The sequence below is a fragment of the Scophthalmus maximus genome, chromosome 3, assembly GCF_022379125.1.
Source record: "Scophthalmus maximus strain ysfricsl-2021 chromosome 3, ASM2237912v1, whole genome shotgun sequence".
NCBI classification, from domain to species: Eukaryota; Metazoa; Chordata; class Actinopteri; order Pleuronectiformes; family Scophthalmidae; genus Scophthalmus; species Scophthalmus maximus.
The window spans coordinates 29,936,010-29,948,346 of record NC_061517.1 but is presented as its reverse complement, the minus strand read 5'-3'; positions in this window follow the sequence as shown (position 1 = coordinate 29,948,346).

Sequence of the window (12,337 nt, the reverse complement as noted above, 5' to 3'; positions counted from 1 at the left end):
CAGTGACGGGGGTACGCCTCACTTTTTTTCACCTCAGAGCATTGTGGGCTTTAAACGCATGGTTAATGAGCTTGTAATGGTAAGGGTGATGGTTAGGGTGACATGGCAGGAAATGAGCATGATTATTTTACAGAATATAAGGAAATCCATTTACATACACAAACTTGACAAACTTATCAGGTCCACCGCTGACCTCTAGTCTTAGAAGTCTTACCCAGCATCTAATTTGACTGCATCTTTTAGGTGTCACTTAAAGTTATTCAACAAGTAGAAGTGCTTGTTTCACAAATTGCACCCTGTGTATGAACAACAAAACATATACATATATATATGTATATGTTTTGTTTTTTTACATTAGTTATGCCTGTACTTTCATGTCTGAGCTTTGGATTGGATGTATGAAAAAAATTGTGATGTAATTACTATGGCAAATTCAGTGATTGAAATAGCTAGGTTTATGACTTAATTAAAACTCACTACAAAACATTAAAAACAACATTTTATATTTAATTGTACATGAACTAATGAAAAATGTATTATTATTTTTTTAACATCATCAGTGACATGTTGGTTAACCGCTACAGATGGGGATGTTTTTTTTTTCAACGTTAGAGTCTGTGTGAGAACATTCCTTTGGCATAAGGTTTTGTGTACATGCAGAGAATGTAAATGTAATGCGAGGCATGTGATGGAGGGTAAACCCCCATCCAGCTGTACAGTCTGGGCCTGCTGTCCAAACAGCCTTGTGTTGTTTTGCATGACTGCTCCTGCAAGCAAGATAAATCTGAGCGTGTGTGTATGTGTGTGTGTGTGTGTGTGTGTGTGAGGCAGTATCAAAAAACAGAGACTCAAAAAAAGTTTTATATTTAGAGAGACGTCATAAAATGTGAATGAAACCCTGAAATAAGATACTTCCGGGTATATAATGATTTTTTAATTTCCATTCTGGGTGAAATCTGCCCTTCATCACAAGAATATTGTAATGACGACGGGAGAGGCAGTGAGGAAGGTTTGCTTAGACAGCGATTTATTGGGTTCCACAGCTCAAACACGTTGGAACACACACAGACCGGAAACCCACACCAACCACAAAGAAGAATCCCAACCGGCACCCCCCTCCGAGATGGCCCGCCCCTATCTCCCAAACCCTGTGATGCTACAATATGTTGACGCTGGACCTGATCTGATTCGTGTTGGCAGGTCTTCTCTGTTCCAAGTTCTTGGTCTGCCCATAGAACAGGTGAATTTTCGAAATCTTGAAAACTTCCGCAGCAAGGTGACTCAAACATCACATTCAAAAAAAAATCAGGGTTGAACATCGAGGTCGTTGGGTCGTTCACCTCAACAATAAAATTGACTGGACTCACAACACATGTCCTGTACAAAGAGTACCAGAGTCGTCTCCATCTGCTGGGAAGACTGAGGTCATACGATTTGTACAGGAACATTCGACGACACTGTGGTTGCATCTGCCATCTTCTATGCAGTGGTCTGTTGGGAGTGTGGAAGCTCCAAGAGGGACAAAAAAAGACTGAACAAGCTGGTAAGGAGAGCCTGCTCAGTCCTGGACGGCCCTCTGGACACCTTTGGGGAGGTGTGTGAAGGAGGATGTTAGCCAAGCTTACACCAATCATGGAAAATCTATTTTACCCCCTGTAGGAGACTGTAGCAGCTCTTTCAGCAACAGCCTGCTGCACCTTCAGTGTAAGAAGGAACACTACTGCAGATCCTTCATCCCAACAGCTGTCAGACTTAACAACAACATAATTTAATGCAGCACTGTGCTGATGTTGTCTCATTACAACATCAAATTGACTTGCACTACCTGTCTATATCTACCTCACCCCTGCAATATCTCTCAATCCTGTGCAATATATGAATGTATGGTTGTGTATATGTATACATGTATGTGTATGTATGTATGTATATGTATACAGTTGGTGCTGTAACAAGTGAACTTACCCTGTGTGGGATTAATAAAGTCTATTATGATGATTATCTAATCTTTTCTTACTCCCCCTCCAATTCTCTTGCTCAAACAGAGTTGTTTAATATGTAATACTATATTATTGTTTTATTTTTCTGTTGAGATTATATAAGTCATTACTGTTCCGATACTCGTCTAAATTTGAGGAACGGCCCTTAATTTGTTGCCATTTTTTAATGTGTGTGTGTCTTGGGGGGGTCTTAAAATGTGTGTAAACTGCATTATATTCAAAACAGTGTGAACACAAAATGTGAACATGACTAACATCTCAGCATTACAGTTTCATGGAACGCATATGGGCCTTTTGCAAGGCTGAGGGTCTAAAGCCTTTGGTTTTCGGGAGTTGGGTCAGATCCTTGCTGTCTGCGCTCCAGCATATATTGCTCACATTCTTTGATGTGTCTGCTAGACACAGATGGCTTCGATCAAGACGCCCTGCAACGGCCGTAGTGAAGACAAGAAATCAACATAGTATGATGGTGATGTGATTTCTGGATGCCTGTTTCATTCGGATGTGGTCTGTGGGGGGTTTGAGCCAAAAGCTCTAACACTCATAAGATTTCCAGCCATGCCAGACTTCAAAATTATGGTGTTTACTCACCGACTGTTTCCTCACGTGTTGCGAAAGCAGTTGCGTATGCAAATATTACCTTGCAAGCCTGGGTGAGACAATTTAACATTTGATCTAACCTGCTTGAAGTAGCAGCTTGGTGGGGTTTAACGAATCCAGACAGCGTCAGGTCATTATTCATCAATCATTCAAACTTTACAGCAGTGAAATACATGTGATTGAACTCTTTCTGACATGCTGAAGTCACTAAAAGGTGTCTGAGAGGTCAAGAAACAGAAGCAGTCAGAAGATCAGAAAGCTTTTTCCAACCATGTAGGACTGCTGCCATGACAGCTGATGACAACACTAACTGTGGGTAGCACAATCAATGCAGCTGATTCATTATATGGACTCTCTGAGAGTCCACCTAAAGGTGCAAGAATCATGCCAAAAAACTATATTTAAACAGTTCAACAATACTTATATACTTATACTTAATATACACTGATAAAAACACATGTATTTTTAAATTTTTTTGATGGAAACTTTCATAATTATACAAGATATCTGTTAAATAAAAACACATCCATGTAAGATTATGAAACCATTACTTCCTTTAATGTTAATTTTCAATAATTATCTATTTTATCAAAATTTAGATGTTATTGTACAACACCAGTCAATTATGCACAGTATTAATCTATATTTTAGGTCTGATTTCTTGAGTTTCCTTACTTTATTCTGAAGTCCTTTTCCTGATGTCTGCACTTCCTTTTCCTCTGTCTTGTCTTACTTTTCCTGTCTCCTGCTCCTGGGATTGTCCACACCTGTTACTAGTGTGTCTCACTTGTTTCCCATCATCTGTGCCTCCTTGTGTCTATTTAGTCTTTGTGCTTCACTTTGTCAGTTCGTCTGTTGATTGCCCCCCACAACCTGTGAGTTTTCTTCAGTCTGTTCCTGTGTTTTCTACCTGTTCTGTCAGAGATTGTCTGTTTCCGTTCCCATACCCGTGGACACCTTTAAATGGATTTTGTTTTTGTTTTACTTTTTGTTTTAAGTTTGTTTCCTTTTCAATTCATTAAAACATTTATCAGCCCGCACTCTGCATTTGGTTCCTGTTCCTGCATCCCCCTTGACAGAATGAGACAGGTTCATCTGTTAAGTAGAAGTGTAAAATAATAAATTTCGTAGAAAATTCATAGTTACAGGCTGTATGTGTTATTTTACATTTAAAGATACAGGAAACTCGGTAAAATATACAGAAATAAAGCTATTTTTACTTTATTACTTTATTTTTTACAGTGTATCCTGGGGAACATGAATGTCTTCAAAATGTCATGACAAACAATTCAAATTCGAGTTTATTTGTATAGCAGCAAATCACAACATACATTATCTCAAGGCACTAAAAAAAACTTTTTTTATAATATTTTTGGCGGCATTTAGCTTTTTTTAAGCCTTTAATGTTAGGACAGTATTCAGTGTGGAAGGGGGAGAGAAAATTTCCTTTTACAGGAAGAAGTGTCTAGCAGAACTGGGTTGAATTATGGGCCGAACATCTGTCTCGACCGGTTGGTGTGAGAAGAGAGAAATGGGAGAGAGAAGAAAGAGGGTAAGAGAAGAACGAGTGAGAACACTTCTATAACTGTTGCTTTAAGCAAGTCTGACTGATTCTTATGATTACAATAATAATACTGAAATTTCTAGATGCAATGACATTGTGAAAGATAATAATAATAATAATAATAATAACAATGTCGGATTTGGATCCTGCAGCTCTGGAGTCAGAAGTTCCTGCACAAGGGTAGAGTGAAAACAGTTAGTGAATGTAAATAATTGGGGAAAGAGAGAGAGAGAGAGAGAGAGAAAATTTAACATTTACTGAGATATTTCAGTCAGGACAAAAGTGGTAAAAACAAAGCATCCCTGATCGTGTTGCTATGAATGTCTACTATATCTTCTGAGCTGCATCAGTATTCTTACATTCTTAAAAAGTGAATACACCAAAAGTATTATTATTTTGTATTGTAACCTGAAGATATTTAAAGTTTAATTTGAAGGAATTTTGCCGAGTGAATGCATTCTCATGTTTCCTTTTATTTCTTTTGAGCCAAGAGTTGTCTATTTGAAGATGCTTTGGAGCTGCCTTGACTGCCCACTGCATGTTGTCCCTGTCGCAGGAGGGTGATGTGTTGTTATCTGTTACCAACTATGTGTCGAGCTCTTAACCTCGGCCAAAATAAAAACAAGGCTTTAAAGATGCTTCTGAATCCAGCTGTCCACAGTTTCCGAAAGTTTGTGTTTTGGTCATAGATTTAGTTTCTATTCACTGCCGTACATCCGAGCAGCAGATGCTTTACATTCACAGCATGGGTGAATGTAAAGCATCTCAGGAAGGATTAGACTCCTGTTTCTGATGCAGCCAATTGTTTTGATACAGATTGATTAGAGTCATTTTTGTGGCGTCCTGAGTGATGTAAGTCGAATTTTCACTCTCCTTTATCTTTAAAAAAAAAAATCTCCATCAACTCCTGAGGAAAATATCCAAATGCTCCACCATGTTGACCAGCTGGTCTCTGTATCAGACTGGTGGTAGCGGACTGTGGATTTTTCAGGTGTCTGCTGCTGCTTGTAATTTGGAGGTGAAAAACTAATGAGCTAAAGCGACACCTTTTATTTTCAGTCATTTGATGTATTGTTAATGTAAGTGTATTGATTAGTGCAGCTCTAAGGAGGTGTATTTCCAATCTTGCAGTTCCAGTTTCCTAACTCTCTCTGTTGTGCAGAGGTGGAAGGCTCAGAGAGAGGAGGCTGGACTTGTACTGCAGCGAGAGGGAACGTCAGAGCAGGGCGAGTTTCCTTCAAGTCAAGGTCGGTAAAGCTGAAAGGGAATGCTGCCTGCTGGCATTTTTGTGTTTCAGCTGTTTAGTTACACCGAGTGCCTTGTTTCGCAACAGACTGCAATACAAACAAGTAGAGCAGGACCTCGGAAACATTACACTGTGGATGTAATGTTTCAGCTCTATACTGCACCATTCTACAAACAAATTCATAGCAAGGGTTGAGTATGGTTGCATTTTCTTTTTCAAACTTTGTGACTCCTTTGTCAAATTACCAACAGCTATATTTTTGGGGGATTCCCCACTTTTGATTTATTTCAGAATTACCTGAAACTTCCAGTTGTAAAGCTGGAGCAGAGTCTGCTCATTTGAAATGACCACGGTTCTTTTTCTGGCAGCACATTTTTGGCAACTGGGCATCGGATTTATCTAAATGTGGCACAGTTGGGGTGAGGTAAGGCACAGTGCGCAGATTGAACGGAAAATATGGGATTCATTTCTTCCCTCTGTACATGCTGGGTTTTGTTTCAGCTGCTGGCTGCACGCACTGCAGAGGTGAAGTCACTGGGCAGTGTGGAGTGAAGAAACAGAGCCATTCAGCGCAGAAACAGAACCATTCAGCGCATGCTTATACCACACATACACACACACACACACACACACACACATGAAAACCAGTAACTTTAGTTCTGTAACGTACACATGCATATTAGAAATTACTAGCTGGTGAAAAGTAGTGGACCATTTAGATGTTTTCAGGAGTTGGTGGAGACGCTAAAGGGAGTTTGAATATAGCCTGCTGTAGCCAGACTGATACTCAAATGCGTATTAGTCTAGGACCTTGCGGTTAATTTTCGATTTCAAAGAGGCGTCACCAATGGACCCAGACAAATCATGTGATTCTCTGAACGAGTGTTGTCGTTTTTGTGGGAGAAATTTGAAAATATTGGATACTTTAAGTCAAATGCTCGTCCATCAGCGGCAGCCTTGGTTGTTTACAAAAGATTTGTCAGATAATTGGTTGTGATTGGACCTACAAGTTTTCTGCCAGGGAAAATCACTTCCCATTGGAGTTGTTCAAGACCGTAGTCTGGCAGATCAAATTTAAATGTGCTCCCAGAATTCATCTTGGTCCCAATCTAGTTTAAATATTGGACAGGTGCAAGAAAGAGCACTTTGAGGAGCTCCCGAATCCGCCCAATACTTTGAAGAATCTGCGAAAGCCTTGAGTTTATCCCTGGCAGAGGTTGGGGAGTTAGTTAAGATGACAAGGTGCTGGGTGTGAATGAGATTTGCCCTGAGAAGCTGAAGGCTCCCATTTAAAAAATTAGGACCACATTGCTCAGTCCCTCCAGGAAAGTCTAAAGCAGTGAGGCCAAAAGAAGATTACAACCTTAAATTCAGGAGAGGCAATGTGTATTCTGTCTTGGCCATAGAACAGTGGACCAGCACTTCACCCTCTTGAGAGTGGGAATGGGGTCATAGGAGTCTGACCATCCATTCTACATGTGTTGGTTGAGTTTTCGAAATATACTGTATATCTCAAACACATGCACAAATTTGTATAATTACATTAACACAGTATGTTCCTGTTGAAGCTGAGCCCTCAGCAACAGAACGTAAAGACAAAGTCTTACACATGGTTGTTGAGTATACCTGCTCCTGTTCACCTTTCACATGACAAATACAGTGAATCCTTGTCTGAGACTGTTGATAGAGGAAATTGCCATTGCAGATGACAGAATAGAAACTAAAAACCAGTACATTGTAAATTGGCACTGTTCAACTGAAAGTGACTCCCCAAAAAAAGATGGAGACCAAACACAAACAGAAAAAGAGAAAAGCAAATATTTCACATCACTTTTGTCTATAATCATACGCTTAAAAAGAATCTGATGACTTTGCTCATTATTATTGATGAGGGTAGGGCTCATTAAGTAAGAAAACCGGATAGTGTTTTCATCCACTGCCTTCACACTGGGGTTTTCACTTACTCACAGCTAATTCTTTAGAGGGTTCAAAGGTTGCAGTAGCCTTGCTTGTCCAAGAGTTGGGTGGTCAGATAATAAGCAGAAGTGATACTGACAAGGAAAATGCGCATTAGTGTGTGAAAATCCAGATGTCCTGATAACATCTGGATGACCCATTGATTAATCATTTAAAAGGAGACTGCTGCAAATAGTTCTGCACCTTCATCAAGTTGCAGGAAAACAGCAAAGCCTGTGATTTCCTTGCTTTTAAGGCCTCTTATCCTCTTAGATCCTTCATTTCCCACAATCCAACTTGACAACTTCCCTCCTCGCTTATCAAATGCCCTTGTGTTTCTCCAACACCCAAGTTTATAATGTAGGCTTTCTTGTGAAATTTAAGACAAAGTTTCAAGTCCAGTCTGACAAATAACTCTGGCGACATCATTAAAGTTATTTTCTCTGGGGTCAGCTGCATCTGCTAAAACATATTAACCAATTTGTAAAACTTAAAAATGTGATTTTGATTCAATGTAAAAAGGCTGTTGTTTGATAAAATGTATGGTCTTGCAGGCAGGTTAAAGGCCTTAAATACCAAACAACATAATAAACATGGTTCCTCCTGTTCTGAAAGGTTATCATTACATGTAAGAGTAGGTCAAAATTATACAATGTCTTACAGAAAATTATTTTCTGAGTTTATGCTACAAATTATTTCAATCAATTACTGTGTTTCATGAGAAACATGATACAAAATAGAGGGTCTTTTCTTAAAAAATAATAAGGACATGTTTCTAATAACTGGACCTGTATGTAGATTAAAAAATATGTCTGCACAACAATAGTTTAATTAATTCATTACTACGCTATATGCTTGGGTATGATAATAAGTTTACAGAATTATTGTGATCATGACTGAAAAAAATGTAACATTAACATGAGACAGGATACACTCCAGGCACGTTAAAATATATAAAAATAATCTGCTGTGCCTAACATTTTGTTTAACATTGTTAACACTCCCAAAAAGTCTATTAATATTCATGAAAACACAGGCCGCGCGCCCCGCCCACCATACATCCTGCTGTGCTGTGCCGTAATGCCTTTGGGTCACAGATTGACGGACTGATGTCGGTGTGATCGCGGCCGGCGAGGTGCGATGCTTGGACTGGAGGAGAGGAGAGGGGTAACCTCGACACGTCGGACACGAAAGTGTCGAGGGGTTAAAAGAGCATGCCGTTCCTGCACCAGCGCCAGTCTGGAGGCCTGCCTACTGCACCTCGACCACCACGCCTCTGCCAGATGATAGCCTTTGGTATTAACCTTTCAGCTGACTTTGCCCATAAAGTCCGCCCATAAAGTCCAGCTATATGGAAACCATACATCATATCCACAAACATGACATAAACAAGTAGCTTTCAGAGAAAATAACCGGCTGCCACCACAGGTGTGCAGTAAATTGTGCAAACAGGCAACATCAGATCCTACAGTATGTGCAACAGAACGCTGTTCCGAGATCAGATGTAAGGCGAGATATGGCTTCCACTTTGGTATAACTTTTTACACTTTAACACACGCACACACACACACACACACCCATGTAGTTGCTCCTGACAGTCAGTTTAGAGAAAATACTTTGTGCGTATCCATCATTTTCACAGCCTGACCTCTGATTAGCTACAGAAAGTATTTATCACACTGTTGTGCTTACAGTTTATCTGTTCTGGCTTTCAAAAATTTATGAAATATTAATAGTACAAACAGTGGTGGGTATGGTTGTGCGGTGGTTAGAATAGCAAGATGGTTCTTGGTTTGAATCCTGGACAAACCAATCAGGCCCTGTCAGTGTGGAGTTTGCATGTTCTCCCCATGTCTGCAGGTTTTTCTACGGGTACTCCGGCTTCTTCATAGACATACATATTGGGGTTAGGTTAATTGGAGACTCTAAATTGACCATAGGTGTTAATGTGGGTGTGAATTGTTGTTTGTCCCTGTATGTTTGCCCTGTGATAGTCTGGCGACCTGTCCAGGGTGTACCCCCCCCCCCCCATATCAGCCAGGATTGGTTCTCTTACCTTTTCTGACCAAAAGATGGAATACTGCTTTTTCTCAAAATTGTATTGCGAAGCGAGGTTACGGAATACTTATTCAAGGGGATATTGGGGATTTGTGCTGCCAGCACAGAAAGGAGAGCTTCTCAGCTGCCATATAAAACAAACAGAGAAGATAAATATGTAAGTCAATAAGTTGTAAAATGTCAAATTACTTCCAGTAATAAACCAAGTGAGATCAGGCTGCAATAAGTCTCTGCAGAGAATCACATGACATACAAGATGAGTCACTACATTACATTTGATACAGTATCAGAACAATTAGATCTAAGAAAAAGGACGTCAAGAGGCAACTACTGGTAACTCAAACTTTCATATCAATTATTTATCAATGGAGTTATACCAAATGAGTGTAGAAATTAGGCAGAATTCTCTAGAGCTGACTCCCAGAGACCCACTCACAACCTTCAAGGGAGAGCTATTGAAACAAGACAAGGAAAGACTAGAGCTGGTGTAGAGTACTTGGCAATTTTCAGCAAGGAGACTCCTCTCCTTCATCAGTCATCGTCCACAACACTTGATGGATACCATCAACATTGCTTTTGCGTCTCAGGTCGACTTGAATTAGTGTGGAGAAGGGTTAGGAATGGAGGAGAGGGATCTATCAAAGACTTCAAGACTTGCCCTCCTGTTTGCTCCCATTTTCCTCCCTCTCATCACGTTCTTACTGAGGGGCCTTAAAGTGAGCGGGCACTGCTAGCGCTAATTGAGCTGGTGGAGATGGCGCAGGCTTCGACACTAGCAGAAAGCCAGGGATGAAAGCTTCATTAATGAATCACAATGATGTGACAACACTGATAATTACCTCCATGGGCAACAAGATAAAAGAAGGTTTAAGAAAAAATATGGGAGCTTTACTCAGCTGAAGAATACCCAAGTGAGCCCACTGTGTGTGTGTGTGTGTGTGTGAGCATGTGTATGCTCAATTACAATCGGGGTCAAATGAGCATCGTATACTTGTGAATAAAACACTGATAATCCATATAATGAAAACTCCCAAATTTTTGAAATGATGTTCACTATACTATTTCATTTTTGTTCATTTAATACTTAGGTAGTCTCATGATGTGTTTACCATATCCCTTGTTTGCCCCTCCCATGTATAATCATTACATTATAATGGTGGTTGTCAGGGGTGTAGTGCTGTTCCTGTGTTCATACAGTGCCAAGTGTACATTCAATTATAACTGAGCACACTATAAAATGTTAGATCGACATTGGGTAGTATAAAACAGATTGTTTTCACTAGTGGATGATTCATCTCCACTTGCTCCCGTTGTACAAAAATTAAGCTAAAATGCTTCTGATACTTGTTCTGCCTTCTCTGCGCAGTAGTGATCATGAAGTGAAACCACTGTAAATTTGACCTGTAAAGCTTGACTCAGTCTCAGCTGTCAATCATGTTTCACCCTGTTTTTATTGCGTCACATTTTAAAATGAACACTTGGACAATTACAACACTGACAGAAACAAACTGGCTTCAATTTTGGGGACCTGTTAGCATGGCATTAAGCAACATAGGTGAATGAACTTGAGTAGTTTGTGTTCTGAATCGCATTTACTAGGCTGAGTTATAAAATTGTAGCTATGCTACAGTAGCATTCATTTCCATCAGCCATTGTGATGCAGCAAAGGCTGTCCAAGTTTATCAGGCTGGCTTTATAATATATATGCACCTCTTTGGGATTATTAGGGATTTGTGTGATTTTTCTGGATGCTTCCTGCTTCTCGGATGGTTTGTGTGTGTTGCCTTGCCCCAGCTCTGTGTTCGTCTCTCTGTTTGTCTTCTGTTGGTGGGTACTACCTCGATCCCCTCTGGAACTCCATATGTCTGCACTCCATGATTTCCTTCCTTCCCCACAATTCCCACTTCCTGATTTGATAGTCACTTTTATTCTTGCACTTATTTTGAAGGTGGTGACCAGGTATGACTGGACAGCACTTTTATCTCTTTTCCCCATGTCCCACAAATTGAGATAGTTTTCAAAAGTAACGATGCTTCTCACAGATGCTTGTCTAAAATCTGGCATTTACCCAATGGCTGTGAAGAAAACAGGGAAAAGCTGTATATTGATGACGATCAAGCACATATGAGGGTTATGTGCCCACTTGACGTTCGCAGGTTAAGGTGTCACTGTCTTTGCTGCCATAAAGGCAGAACTTATGCAGATTTCGGCAACTTATAATGGACTTATGGCTTGTGCATTGTTGGAGAAAGTAGGCTGGGTTACTTATTTACCCAGTGTTTGTAAATGAGAAACCTCCTCCACCACAGCTCTGAGTGAGACGTTAACGTTGTGCGATTTGTTCACTTTCCAGGGGTCGATGTTCACCACTAATTTTGTGTAAGGGTATAAATGCTATATCTGGAAAAAAAAAACTGAGAGTAGTTTAACAGCCTTACTGCTGTTCTGGAACTATGGCCTCAATTCTCAAAGATTATATTCATCTGGATGAAAAAAATATGGTATTTTTAACTTATTTCTTTACCATATATGTCTTTGTTTCACTATCAGCTGTATTTGTCTATTAGAATTTTGCTTATATTCTCAAACACAGTAGCTACTATATTCCCCTTATGGTACACAAAGCATGCAAAGAAATATGTTATGTCTGGATGCTTGGATTAGGAGGTAGACTTACACCCTGGAAAACAGGTTACATAAACATTTTATTGTTCATTGTATTGAAAATTGTGATTGCAATAGTTAGAAGAGACCTTGGGGATTCTCCAAATACCTTTTTAAAGTAGTGATATGTTTTGGTTAACAGCCATCTAGATTTTTCTGAGATGGTGAGGGATTTAGCAGAAAAACAAATGCCAAGAGTTTGGAGGGCTGTTTGCCGGGGTAAGTACAAAAAGAGATAGCAAACGGAAACTG